Source organism: Chionomys nivalis, chromosome 14 (assembly GCF_950005125.1).
Source record: "Chionomys nivalis chromosome 14, mChiNiv1.1, whole genome shotgun sequence".
In the NCBI taxonomy this organism is placed as follows: Eukaryota; Metazoa; Chordata; class Mammalia; order Rodentia; family Cricetidae; genus Chionomys; species Chionomys nivalis.
In genome coordinates this window covers 32,841,708-32,856,169 of record NC_080099.1, presented here as the reverse complement: position 1 = coordinate 32,856,169, position 14,462 = coordinate 32,841,708, and positions in this window count along the sequence as shown.

Below are 14,462 nucleotides of genomic sequence, written 5' to 3'. Positions count from 1 at the left end.
TCTTGTAGACCAGACTGATCTCAGACTCACAGAGATCTGCCTGCCTCTGCCTCCAAAGTGCTTGGATTAAAGTTGTGTGCCACCACCACCTGGCTAGAAAAATTTTAAGATAATAAAGCATTATGCGATCTTTTTTTGGGAGTCTTTATTACTGCTACCAGTTTATTACACATAATTTTTCGAGTTTGGTTTGATATTTCTAAGACTGCTTGACCTGTCGGTTGTGTGGTATGCCTGTAATATACTTTAAATTATAATATACCATAAATTATTTTACTAGAGCCATATGCTAGTGCACAGTCAGTCTTAATTTTTACAGGTATCCCTATGATAGCAATAACTTGTAGCAAATGTGTGATTATAGAATCAGCCTTTTCAGAACTCAAAGCAGTTGCCCATTAAAATCCTGAATCTGTATCGATTGTATGGTGTACATATATTAATTTTCCAAATTCTACAAAATGAAACACAACCATTTGCCAAATTTCATTTTTTGATTACTCTCTGGGTAACTTCCTATAGGTAGAAGAATTTGATTTTATAAAGAACATGTAGGACATTTCTTATAATTTCCTTGGCTTGTATCCAAGTGATAGAAAAAAATCTTTACCATTTGTTATTGACATAGTGTTTTAATTCTGAATTTCAGAACTGTTTTTTACATTTTATGTGAAGACTTACTTGGGTATTTATGTAGATATTCCAGGGGGTGAGACTTGTGAATCATTTTGGATAGCAGAAATTTTGACAATATTCATTCTCATCTATGAACACATGGTACATTTCCACTTATTAGTGTTTTCTGTAACTTTTTAATTAACTTCTTATTACTGTTAGCACCTGAAAATTTCATATATCATAATTGCAGAAATATTTTGTCACATAACAATGCTTTTTTTGAAAAAATCACAATTAACGTCTTGTCAGGGGAAGTAAGAAATACAGATTTTCTCAACCTCTTTCTCTAATTCCATTTCTCAGATAGAACTAGTATGTTATGTTAAGAATATATCTGTCTAGATATTTTTCTATTCTGTATTTAAATATATTTTAGTACAAAATGTGTTTATATGGGACAATTGCAAGCATATTTGGAAATTTGTATTAATGCTGTGTTTTCAATGTTTAATTATATTTAATATTTAATTATTTTCATCTCTCTTCTGTAGAATAGATAAAATAGCTTTATTGATAGAAGGAGGAGTTTGAGTAGGCCTGGAACAATTGCTTGGGCAAACCAAAACTCTGTGTGTCTTATAAAAAAAGAAGGAAGTCTTAAAAAAAACATAATTTTTATAAATAAAGGATATGCTTACGAAAAGAACATAAGTTTATAATCACTTCAATGCACTTGGTCACAGGCATTCAATAAACACTCATCTGTCTAGTTAGTGCCAGGGAAATGAGCAGAAATAAGGCAAAGTATCAAGACTCACGCCCATGAGATTAAACTAACTACATGAAGCTGATGATTAAAATATACTGCATAAAAGCAAAGGTGAATAAAGTATGCTCTTCTGCAGCCTAGGAAAAAGGTTGCCTATTAACAGGTAAATGGGCATTTGGGTACTTGAATTGACAATCCAAATTCCTTTACTCAAAGAGGTTGGATCTTAAGAAACATTTCTAATACCCTAAATTGTATTTACAGAACAGAGAGAAGATAATTATCCTTTGCTATTATTTTAGCAGATAGATAAAGATTACTGAGTTCTCCTTTTAAAACACATGCATGTTGATGTGTGTCGTAATGTGCTACCAGTTAGTGGCGATGAACTGTGGGAAAATGTATCATTAAGTGATTTTACCACTACTGGATATAACAGTATAGTTACATAAATCAAGATGGCTAGGGTGTTACTAAGAGCTATAACCTTATGGCTCATCAGTGTTTGTTCTGTCATTGAAAGAATTTTATGAAATAGTATGATGCATGCAAGCTTTTAGCAAAATGCATATCCATCAACTACTATGATTAAAATTACAGCACTCCCTCTAGATACCTGATAAAAGTTCCTTTCTGAGCATCTCTTTTCATTCTTCCCTTTACAGTTTTAACTAACATGTAATATCATAAGCTCCCAGAATCCTGTAGCTGTAATGTATTGCAGAAACATAAATCTTGAGAAGGAACATCAGCAGTTCAAAGAGTGTGTACATTAATTTAACATACTAGAATTGTATAATATTTTATGAATTATTATAAAATTTAAATCCTGAAAAGTCCTTCTCAGTATTAGCAAGTCTTTTCTCTAGCTGCTTAATCAATTGACTGAGCAAAGCAGTTTCAAAACTGTTATGAAATTTAGAATTTACCACGCCTTGTAAGAGTTCCGCTTGCATTTGTAAAACTGAAGGACTCAAGCTAAAAGACAGTAGAATGAATATAAATAATTATTAAATTTGTTGGGAAAAATAAATCAAGTGACTTTGAAAAGTTCCCATATAGCTAGTTTTATTTATTTATCTTTGATAGAGAAAGGAAGTTGTGCTATAAAGATGGTTCGGTAGTGAAGAGATCACACTGCTCTTGAATAGGACCTAAGTTCAGTTCTCAGCATTTACATCCAGTTGCTAGCAACTACCTGTGGCCTCCGACTCCTCTGGCTTTCAAACTCATATGTACTTACCTACACATACCATACATAGAATTTAAAATAGTAAAGGGAATGCTATGAAAAAAGAAAACTCAATTACCAAACATGTATGCATAGTCTTTCAAGTCACTACTTTTCTACACTATATTGAGGGATTCCTACTTTAGTGAGAGACATGATTCTTTAGTAATTGATAACCTTAAATCCAAAATCATTTATAATGCTTGTTTGTGTACTCGGCAGTCACACCCACTCACTTGCACACCCATGTACACCTCTGTATCAGTTAATACGATATGATCTGAATATAATTTATAAGGTACAGAATATCCTTATAATAACATTCCATTCTGCAATAGAAAACCACCTGTTTCCGTCAGTCAGAATTACTTTTCACAAAATACCACCAATAAAATACTGCACTAATCTGCTAAAATGGGTAACATGAAAATTTATCTTGGCTATTAACGCTTTCTCTACTTTGAATTTCACAAAACTTGACCCAATATGAGTCCAAAAATATAAAGTAGAATATAAAAAAGGGAAGTAAAATGTTTGAGCACAGTTGGTTTATTTTTTTTTTTTGCCCGCCTAGGAGATATTTCATTTCAATTACAACTTTAAGCCTAAAATCAACTCTATTTGTTGGATTACTTTATAGATGGTTTCTCAAACTAAGAAACTGAAGTCACAGCAGTAGCATGCTTTATTCTCGCAGTGATGAATCTGGATTCCTGATCAAATGAGTTAGAGTGTCAAGATCGGGGACAAAGTGCGGGGAAGCAGTCAAGATCTTTAGCTGTTAGTCCCCTCTGGAGACTGCAAAGGTGACTATTTTGTCTAACACAGACACAAAACCAGAGGGGGGAGAAAAGAAAGAAAGTAAGAAAATAGGATCCAAGCCCAAGAATAAAGATCAAAGGGACTCAATAACTGACTATATCACAATGAAACAAGGGTCAGCAAGCCCTGACAGGTCATGAAAAATTAACCAGTCAAACTTGTAGAAAGAATACAGTGGAAACAGATGAAAAAATGCTTAACATGCCCGATGAAGCCCAAGTATAGTCATACAAGGAGAGTTTGAGAAATGTAAGAAGCAGGAGCAGAAAACTCACTCAAATAGTGACAGAAAATTTTAAAAATGTGGGTGAGGGCGTAGACATTCAGATTCAGGTCCAGGAAGCTTGAGCAAATATCTCTTGCTCAAGCCTCCAATATGACACCTAGGAACTGCAAAAATCTTATTACGATATTCAAGCTTGACTTTGATTTTCCAATTTTAATAAGAGGACCCTGACATTATAAAGAACTCCAGCATTTTGTGCAGGGTAACGAATGCTGGTGAGCTGGTCATATCTATCAACACATCAACCATTTAAGCCCATACTCTTGAAATTATATCAAGCTTCTGTCTTTTAAATTCCCAAAGAGAAGTTCATATTCTAAATTTTGGCTCATAGTTTGGCGAAGTATCAGAGATTTTATTTTTGTATTTCTATTGCTTTGTTTAAACCTTAGAATAACTAATAACTAATGAGAGTTGGGTTACTATATTATCATCTTACAAACACAAAAATTACATCTTGGTTTAAAAAATATAGCTCCAAAATGCCACTGAGTTCATTTTGTGTTGGTCATCTACTCTTGGACATGGGAATTATCCTTGAGTGGTTTGTGTACCCACTGAGACTCCAACGGAGAAAACTAATTTTTCCTCTGTGAGCAGTTATCAATTAGAGATAGGGATGGGGACATTTATCTGCAGCCTTTCTCAGCACTGGGGCCCTGGCTTTGACATGTGAAAATCTTCTGCATGCTGCCACAGTCTCTGTGAGTTCATATGTGCTTGGCTCCTGCTGTGTTTAAAAGGCCTTGTTTCCTTGGTATATACCAGAGATTTTAAAAGGCTGAGATCTATAATAAAATTAGAAAAGAAAAGCCCTTTTTCTTACTACTCCCTGCCTTTCAACACTTTTGTCACTTTCAAAACCAATGAAAAAACGGTTCTCATAAGATAAAAGTGGTGGTGGATGAGAATAAGAATTCAGTCTTTTGCATGTAAAGAGGATTCCTCAGTAACCCAGAGCTTCACATTTCCCTACCTGCGTTCTCTATGTACAAGTTAAAATAGGAATACAGGATAGAGCTGAACAAATACAATTCTCTGACAAATTCCTTTAATCCCCAAGACAGTAAAAAAAAAAAAAAAATCATAGGTGGCAATCTTGCCACAAGACTACTGTCCTACCAAAGGAACAGCAAAGTTTAATTCAAATGATTAAAATCTGCTCATGTCACCAGCACACAGCCATTGAGCACTGGCTCAAGCTTGATGTTACTGAGAGCTCTCACATCTGGTCTCCCTATCACCTACTTTACTCAGTTCTCCAGTGTCCTGTCATCTACTTAACCACGCTCTGCAGGTACTAATGAAATTATTTCCTCTGTTTGTGTCTTCTTTTCCTCTTTAACTGCTGTAAGCTTGCCTTCTTATTTAAAATAAGTTTGAATTTCTAGTTGTGTAAGGAGAGATCTAAGTTAATTTTAACAAAATTGAAATTACAGGTGATGTGGTTAAATAATGGCAGAACTTTAAGAAGAAGGATCACATTCTACATTTAAGAACATACAAAAGAAGGAATAATAGTAATTGAAAATATCATGGAACTTTCTTTATGATATTAACATAAATATCATATGAAGAAGATAGCTGGTATAACTTATTAACTTTGATTTCCACAGAATCATGCTCAGAATCTGTGTTTTACATTTTACTAATATGTGTCCATTTCTTCTAGCCTCATTAGAAACCTAAGCCACAACTAGGCTAATACCTTTCTCCAACAACTATCTGCTGTTCCAAGTTTAAGTTATTCAAAAGCTATCACATTAATTGTGTCTATCCATTAAATTATTCCCATGAGTCTCATAGACATTCTTTGAGATTAAGCATTCATTTTGTGTTTATGCATATTTCATTCTAACACACTGCATTAAGAAAGGCAGTCATAAAGACTGACTTTTATGATAAATAACATAATATTCCCAGTCCTTTTATGCTTGCTTAGGCATGCTCATTTTCATAATGTGATGGGTTTTAGAATAGGAAACTGCTTAGCCAAAATGTCAAATTTCTGCAAACTCTGCCACTGACTACATTGTTTCCAAGGCAAATAACTCTTCCTTCAAGTTCTAGCGAGGTAGACAAAACAAAACAAAACAAAGCCCAAGTATAGGAACTGTCTTCTTCATTTATTTACAGTATAAAAGAAAATTACAAATAAAATTATCGATTAACTTTATTGTTTTGTGCATTTGAAACATGAAACTGCCTTTATATTCATCACTGGTAAAACAGGAACATATAATAAACTATATTATAAACAATTTTTAAACAGAAATAATGTATCATATCTTGTTTGTATATATACTTGTTTTTTTTCTAGTTCTTTTTTCTTTAGATGCATAGGCTCTTAAATGCATAAATTTGTTTACTTGCGGTGAAAGTTGAAGTTTTCATTCATTTATCCAGGAGTCACTCCACTCTTAACAAACACCAAGCATTTTTCTAAGCTCAAAGTAAGTGGTGCCAAACTTGAAGACAGGACAGTGACATAAGTGATCATAGGGAATGTGGGGAGACGAACTGAGCCCGAATTATCTGCAGTGTAGTAAGAACAGTTTTTTATACCCATCGGATGAGATATTTAAAAGTTGAAATGGAATCTTAGTGAGGCAGTTTAGGAAAGCTATCTAATGGGAACAACTCTAAGCATCTCTATTGCTTTTGGCCTCAAAGTTGCCAATGATAACTTGAAAAATCACATTCAATTGGACAATAAGATCAGAAAACAGCATGATATGACTAGTGAGTAGAAGGTGGGGGAGGGGGACAAAAAGTAAAGACTACCTTTGCAAAAATTTGGATGTAAAAGTAGATAAAAATTTTAAAAAAGATTTCTTGCAGGTTTGATAATGTGAGCTTGTTGAGTATCATTTTAGATTGATAAGAAAATCCTAATATATATTTTGGTTTTTCGAGACAGGGTTTCTCTGTGGTTTTTGGAGCCTGTCCTGGAACTAGCTCTTGTAGAACAGGCTGGTCTCGAACTCACAGAGATACGCCTGCCTCTGCCTCCCAAGTGCTGGTATTAAAGGCATGCGCCACTATTGCCCAGCTATATTTTTTTAAAAAGTAAAGGCAAATAAATTCTTAACTGTAAAATTCCTAAGAATAAAAAAAATTAGGAGATTAATAAATTTTTGAAGCAGAAAGTTAATTGTTTGCTTGCATTTAGTAGACATAAAAAGAGTGAAATATGGATGGATTTTGTTTATTTAAATTAAATAAAACAATCAAATTTATGTATGCAGAAAGACAGTAAAGGAACTAAAGAGCTCATTTTCTACTTGAAAAATGAACAAATTTGTCTCAGATGATAACAGGTTAGACAGTAAATGAGACAGGACAGATAGGGATATACTGATTATAGAGATCACCAGGTAACCAAAGAAGCCAAGTAATCTGAAATTCCAATGAGTCACGGTAGCACTAACTTCCACAATGCAACTGATGGGCTAGTGGTAATTAGAAAACATTTTTAGCTTAAAGATGGGTGATGCCATACTAGAAATATGGGTGGAAGTTAAATATATAATACAATGAAGAAAAGAATACTTCAAAGAACAAAAACCCCAACACTACGGATTTTGACTAAGTTAGTGATGAAATTAAAAAAAAATAGTTCACATTGGGAGTCTAATATATTAATATAAAATATTTTGTAAGTTGGTGACAGAACTACGTGTACAGTATGGAGTAAATTATGTTCTTTTAAAAATTCACTTATTAAAATTATAGCCCCTTAAATCATGAGATAACTATATTGAGGACGAATGTTCTTGAAATGGTAATTAAGTTTCACTTAATTTACTGTGCCCTAATTCCATAGGACTGCTCACATCATAAGAACTGGACACAGATATGTACAACTGAAGACCAAGTAAAGTAGGGTAAAGATAGCCACTCATAGGGAAAGAAGAAGCCAATTCTGTGAGTATATTGATCTATAACTTGTAGCCTGTAGAATGAGGCTAAGATTAATTTTTGGTGCTTTTGCCGCTCAGCTAATGGTATGTGTTGGAAGCCCTAGCCAACTGATGCAATCAGTAGTAAGACCCTGATGACAACAATGAGGAGTCACTGGAAAGTGACTTTTATCATATAGACAATAAAAATATTCATAAGCAGGGAGGCTGTAATGGGGAAAGCATCATATATAGAGTTAAAATGATTGCAGGTTAAGTGAATGCAACTGGGATGATAAAGAACAACTTGAGATTATAAATTAAAATAAATAATATTTTAAAATATTGGTTGGATACAATAACTACAAATCTATGCTCATTTTTCATCCTTTTATAGTTAAGGGGAGAAGCACAATGTGATGAAATGGTATTTGCATTGCTGGCATACCCCTGGGCTCCTTGGAAGGATGCGTCAAGGAAACAAGAGGTCGGCTATATTAAGTCCATGCAGCACTGTATCACAGTGGAATTGCTCATTAGTTGGAGTGTTTGCAGACCATGGAGCTTTCTAAAAGGTCATCTACAATAAATTTGATGTCAAAATTTATGGCCCCCAAAAACTTGATCGTGTTAACACCATTCCATTTAGTCTGTACTTCATTGTAATCATGATAAATTTTCTTAAGATGTATACCTTTTATGCCAGGTATAAATACCCTAAGCTATGATTAATGGTTGGCAGTAAATTATATTTTTCCATATGCAGGGAAACAATCATAAGTCAGACAAGCAATCAAATCAACATTCACAAGAGTTGCTTTTTCAAGGAATCAGCATAAAGGAAAATACTGAAAAGCTGGTCAAGGTTACATGGGAGAATTATGAAATAGCTCTCGCGGCCTATGTTTCATGGTTTTAAGACTATACTCCTGGGAGATGGTGAGATGGCTCAGTGGCTAAATGTGCTTGCCACCAAGCCTAATGTCAGTCTCTGGAACCCACATGACGAAAGAAGAGAACCTACATCCAGTTTCCTCTGACCTCCAGACACACCATAACACATGCGCACTTGAACACACACACACAGGATTTTATTGCTAGCATCTTACATGCAGTCTGAAAATTAGAACTGTGTAAGAGATTTATAGTGCATCCTCTATAGATAAGACTTAAGGGCATTGGGAACTCTTGAAACTAACACAGAAATCTTCATTTAGCATCTCATCCCAGTATTACAGTGATTATACCCAATCAAGGGTCCACATCCTAATAATTCTAACAATCGACTTTACTAATAAGGAGCAAGAAAATTTCAGGTAGTTTTCCCTTCTAATTTTGATTCAAACATAGACAAATTAAGGCTAAATAAGAATATTGTGGAAACAGATGTTGCAAGAATTTGCATTTTGTCATGGTATTTCAGTGTTTGAAGATACATACAAAAGCCTTTAGGTCTCATTTCTTGCTGACAGGTCAATTAAACTCTCTGAGATCACTGGTTAACAAGCATTATCATATATCAGATTTGCTTTGAGAAATGATTAAAATGGATATAGGGATCTAACCCTAATGTTTTTTGTTTGACGGGTCTGGAATTGTCTGGGAGAATTGGCATCCTACTATTTCCCAGACAGGGTGATGATATTGGTCTGAAATCATATTTGGAGAATCATTGTGCTAGATAATGCTATAATCTTCGAACACATCCTGTAGTAAGGGACCACAGAAGTGATCCAGCAGTCATCAAGGGTCTGTTCCCTGACTGGAATTGTGCCAGTGTAAAAAAAAAAAAAATAGGAAAGTGGTATTGAAGAACTTAAAAGCTTAGGGGGAAAAACCCTTATACTGAGTATGTATAAATGATGACACAGAAAGACAGAAACAGATACAGAAACAACCCAAATAAGACATAGAGAATCATGGGAAAGGTTCTTGAGAAATTTCAAAGTCATTTCAATATTTCAGACAAATGAACAAGAGGCCAGTGTTGCTCTAGTCCAGAGAGGACACATCTTAGATGTTAGTTTTCAAGGTCACATGACCTATTAATCTAGAAGTGTACAGAGAGACAAAACATTTTAAAAGAAGAGTTCAATTTATGCTCCTGTCTTTTTGGAGGGAAATACTACCTCTATCAGATTTACAAACTTTAGAAAGGACAATGGAGCTCAGGGATACTTTAGTTTGTCTGGGTTTTTTCTTCCATATTTTAAGCCAGGAATATGAGCTTAATTCAACTCAAACTAAAGGAGAGCTGGATCAGTGCTAGTCCCAGGGAGAATAAAGACAGGAAAATAACAGGGGTAGTCAATGGAACAGGACGCAGGGTCTCTCCGTGTAAAAATACTATCCACTTCTAGAAATCTCTCAAATGCTTAAGAATTCTCTTCTCCCCAGTCTTTTCTTTAGACATTCACATCTTCATGAAAATGATGAAATTAACATACATGCAAATTAAATTTAAATATGACATTTTCCATACTGCCAAGGTTCATGTGCTTATTATGATCTCTACTGCAGATGCTGGGAAGTAGGCTTTGCATCCATTTCAGAACCTAAGCCTCTTTTAAGTAATTGTTGGTATTAGTCAAGTGACACCTCTGAAGAATGTAAAGAGGGAACAGCTGCCATGTTTCTGAGATTATTTGGTGGAATATGCCAACAATTTCCTTCTCTTAAAAATACATAGAAAACTCTTACATAATTGTAAGCAGTTTCTGAGTAGTCACATTGCACTCATATACAGATAACAGCTAAATAAACACCAAAGTCATTTGTAAATGGAAAAACTGAAACATGTTGACAAAATAGATCTCTCTATAGGGATCTTTGATTCCTACAAAGTCAGAATAAAAATATACCTTAATTTTGAAGGGTAAAGAGTGATTCTAAAAATTGGCAGCACATTAGAATCACCTAGGGAGCTTTTCAAAGTCCCAGTGCCCAGATAACGGCTAATACCAATTAAACCAGAGTATCTGGAATGGGAGCTTGGCATCGCTATTTTCTAAGATACCCAGGTGGTGCTTTAAACTGAACAGCAAAATTGGGAAACCACTGGAGGAAGGTAGCCTTTATATATTCACTGCATCTGTTAGGAAGTGGTTTAAGTAGTGTGTAAAAATTTAAGGAGTGCTGGAAGAATACTCTGCTTCTCCTCCTGTCCTACTCTTGATTCCAAGAACAATACCCTTCCCATCCATCATCCTTGACCATTCAACATTATGTGACTTTAGAGACAGGAGAAAGGAAGAATAGCAGAGATACGATAAGATCAAGGAATATGAGTTTTCCAACTTTCATTATTAAAGGAATTAGAACATTGCAGCCACACACCCTTCTTTGATTCACAGTCCACACAATGGTTGGGTGTTGGTTCTATGTTCTCTTGTCTCGGAACACTGACTGTCAATTAAGGTCAAAATGGAAGATTCCAGGAAGATTCTATCCCTGAGTGGTAACTCTGATCATGGGAAAGAGGTGATTGAAAGTGAGTAATATTAGCCTTTCTTTCTGTGGCATGCCCCAAAGTTCTGCATTTCCTCAGTTTTTTAGAATCATAGCTCACCATAGTCTCCCATTGTCTTTGTTGTGTCATGGGATTCTTTATATTGTTCTGACTCCTTCAAGCAGCTTCTCATGAAATGAAGCAAGTTTCCATTGTTTCCTTTGCTCTCTAAGGTAATTTCCTTATTTAACAATGGTTAATTTCTATAGCACAGCATATAAAAGACAGGATATTTAAATACAAGATGAATCAGTCTGTCTTTTAAGATCTCCTGATCTTTAAAATAATAACTTACCTATAATATAAAAATATTTCTTATTTTTATACAGAGTAACAAAAATCAGACTTCAGATCGAAAGGGGTTATGTTAAGAAATGCTGTACAAGTAACAATCTACTACCCTGTGCTGCTCAGATACCACCAAGTAAAACAAACTAAAAAACAACAAAAACAACAACAACAAAACTGCACCTGGCCTTGGAAAATGTCTCAATTGGCTAAAGCCAATTGTAACTGAGCCAATGAGTTCAACTTCAGGAAACACAAGGTAGAAGGAGGGAATAAATTCCCAATATCCTGCTGTATACACCTACACATGTACAAACATATACATGCACAAAATAAGAATAATCATCATCGAAATAAAACAATTTATGCAGTAGTTGAAAAATCAATCACTGATCAGTGGTCTTCCTTGTATGCTCCACTCCTCTGATTAGAGGAGGGATAAAGTTTGAATGCAGTGGTTAAAAAAAAACCTCTTTTGTGGGGTCATAGAAAGTATTTCTTTTAGCTTACAATTCACAGGCCTATCATCATGGGGCAATCAAGGAAGGAGGAACTTGAAGCAGCTAGTCACATCACAGAATAATGACTTAATTTAAGGATGAGAGATAAATGGGAATCACTCAGAAACATGCCAGTCAATACTTAAAAAGCTCGACTTACAGGAAGTTGCCATTCTGATCCAGTGTATTTGTATTTAGTTCTCATGGTTTGTTCTGATTACCACATATATGAAATTATAATGTTTCCACTAACTTTATCATCTGACGAGTATAGCAGGATTTCCATTATATCATTTTCTTGCATAGCCAGACTCAAAGTGGCCGAGTGTTCAATGTGGATTGCCATGCAATCATGTAAATAATTCAGGTAGAACAAGATAGTGAATGAGATCTTCCAATAACTTCCTGAGAGGCAAATCAAGTTGCTAAGCTTTCCGTAGCTCCTGTGAAGAGAACCAATTACCTTCACAAGGGCTGAGGAAATTAAGTGAGAAGGTGTAGTGCCAGCTGTTCACGTAAGGAAATGGGAAAACTTAGTAAAGGTGACAGGCAGGAAACAGTTGGCCAGCTTACTCCTTCCACAATCCCTAGCAGTACATTATGGAGGAGATGACTCCTATTCTGGAAAGAGAGAGTTTCTAGGCCTTAATATGAAACCAGAAACCACTCCCATCACAGTAAAAATGAGTCCTGGGCAAAGTCACATGACTCTTACTTTCAAGCTAATGCATGGAGATCAGGGTTAGAAATTGCATTAGGCCAAGAGTCTGTCTGACTCCACTATCCTGCCCCCATCTCAGTGGCAGAGCTATGAGTGACTCTACCTACTGAGGAGTAAGACTCAGAGTTAGCACAGGGCTTCATCTTATAGCTTTTTGAGTTATACCCAACATCTGGTAAAACTGAAGGTTATTATGAGGCCTGAACTCACCAACTGAACACACAGATTAGCCTAATTCTGGGTAGAATCCATTTTCAGCTGGGGCAGGCTCAATTTCAACCACCATCATTTCTGGACTCAGTGGGAGATGGGGGAAAAGCCACACTTCAACTAAGACTGTTTAGCAGTGAATGACGCCGAGGAAAGAGTATCATCCAGACCCAGCAGGACTGATGCAAATATAAACTCACAGTGATTGTGGCGTCATGCGTAAGACCTGCAGAAGCTCAAGCCAGATAAAATTACACCATGGAGGTGAAGGTAGGAGGTCACAAGGGAGATAAAGAAGAGGTGGGTAGGATCTCCCACCATTAGGTGAGGATCTATTGGCTTTGACAGCTGATGGGAGAGGGAAAGTCAGTTTTCCTTAATGACTTAATCTCTGGCAGGTGGACCATACTACCTAATACCCAAGAGTAGTTTAACAGTGCAAATTGGACTTGGTGGGTTTAAAAACAGGGAAAGAGACTACAAAGATGTAAGAGGAGTTGGGAAGGGTGAAAACAATAGAAGTCCACTGTATGAGCTTCTCATAGAATTAATCAATTAAAAAAAAAACCCAAAACCTAAAGCAAACTAAAGATAGAAGTGGGGCTGAGAATATGGATAAAAGAACATTTGTGTACTCCTGATAAAAATGGAAAAGTGATAAACAGTCATTTTTCAAGTCTAGTTATAGCATTCCATAGCTTTTTCAAGTATTTGATTTTTTTTTTCTAAATAGTAAAAGATGTTTCCTGAGAAACTTCTTGGACATTTTTCTTTTTGATAAAAAAACAGAGGCTTTAAGAACCTGTGACAAGCTACTACACAGATGCCATTTTGGGGATATATGATGGCTATAGCTTTCAAAGGGGGTTGGCACTAGCGTCATGAGTGAGATGTCTTACTAGATAGTATTAGATAGCATAGATAGCCTTTGTGGAGAAGCTATGACTCAATGATCACAGTGCACCATATTCTAAACACTGTCTCATAAACCTTACCTGTTGTGTGTCACAGTCTTCACATCTTAACTTTTTTTTAAACATTGTAACTATAGGTTATTCATTAGAAATCTATTTTTCTCTCCATTCTTTGACAAATCTTCTACATGTTATCCTTTTTGACAAAACTTTTAAGGCCTTTGGTTGTCCCTCTTTTTTTAAAAAAAAAAAACTTGCTTTGCTTTTATAATAAACCTTAATCTTCTTTGCTTTACTCATTAGGATTTATTGAAAATTTCTCACATTTTTAGTGATCAGTGTAATTTTCTCATTGGCATTCTTGCACTTATGGAAACTTCCTGCCTGGCCCTCCAGAAATTTAGCCCCATGAAGGCTTACATTGATTTCTGAGAACAAAGCTCAAACCAGAACACTGCTCAGCAAACTAGAGTCCCTGGACATCTACCTGTGCTCAGCTTTAAATTCATGTCATTAAGATTATCTACATTAAAATTCTGGGTCAAATATCCTAAAATTAATGTACCTTTTAAGAATCAACAGTGGAGATTGAAGCGATGGCTCCATAGTTAATAATATAGACTGCTCTTGAAGATGGTTCATGTTTGGTTCCCAGCATCCACAAAAGTTAGCTCATAAGTACCTGTAACTCCA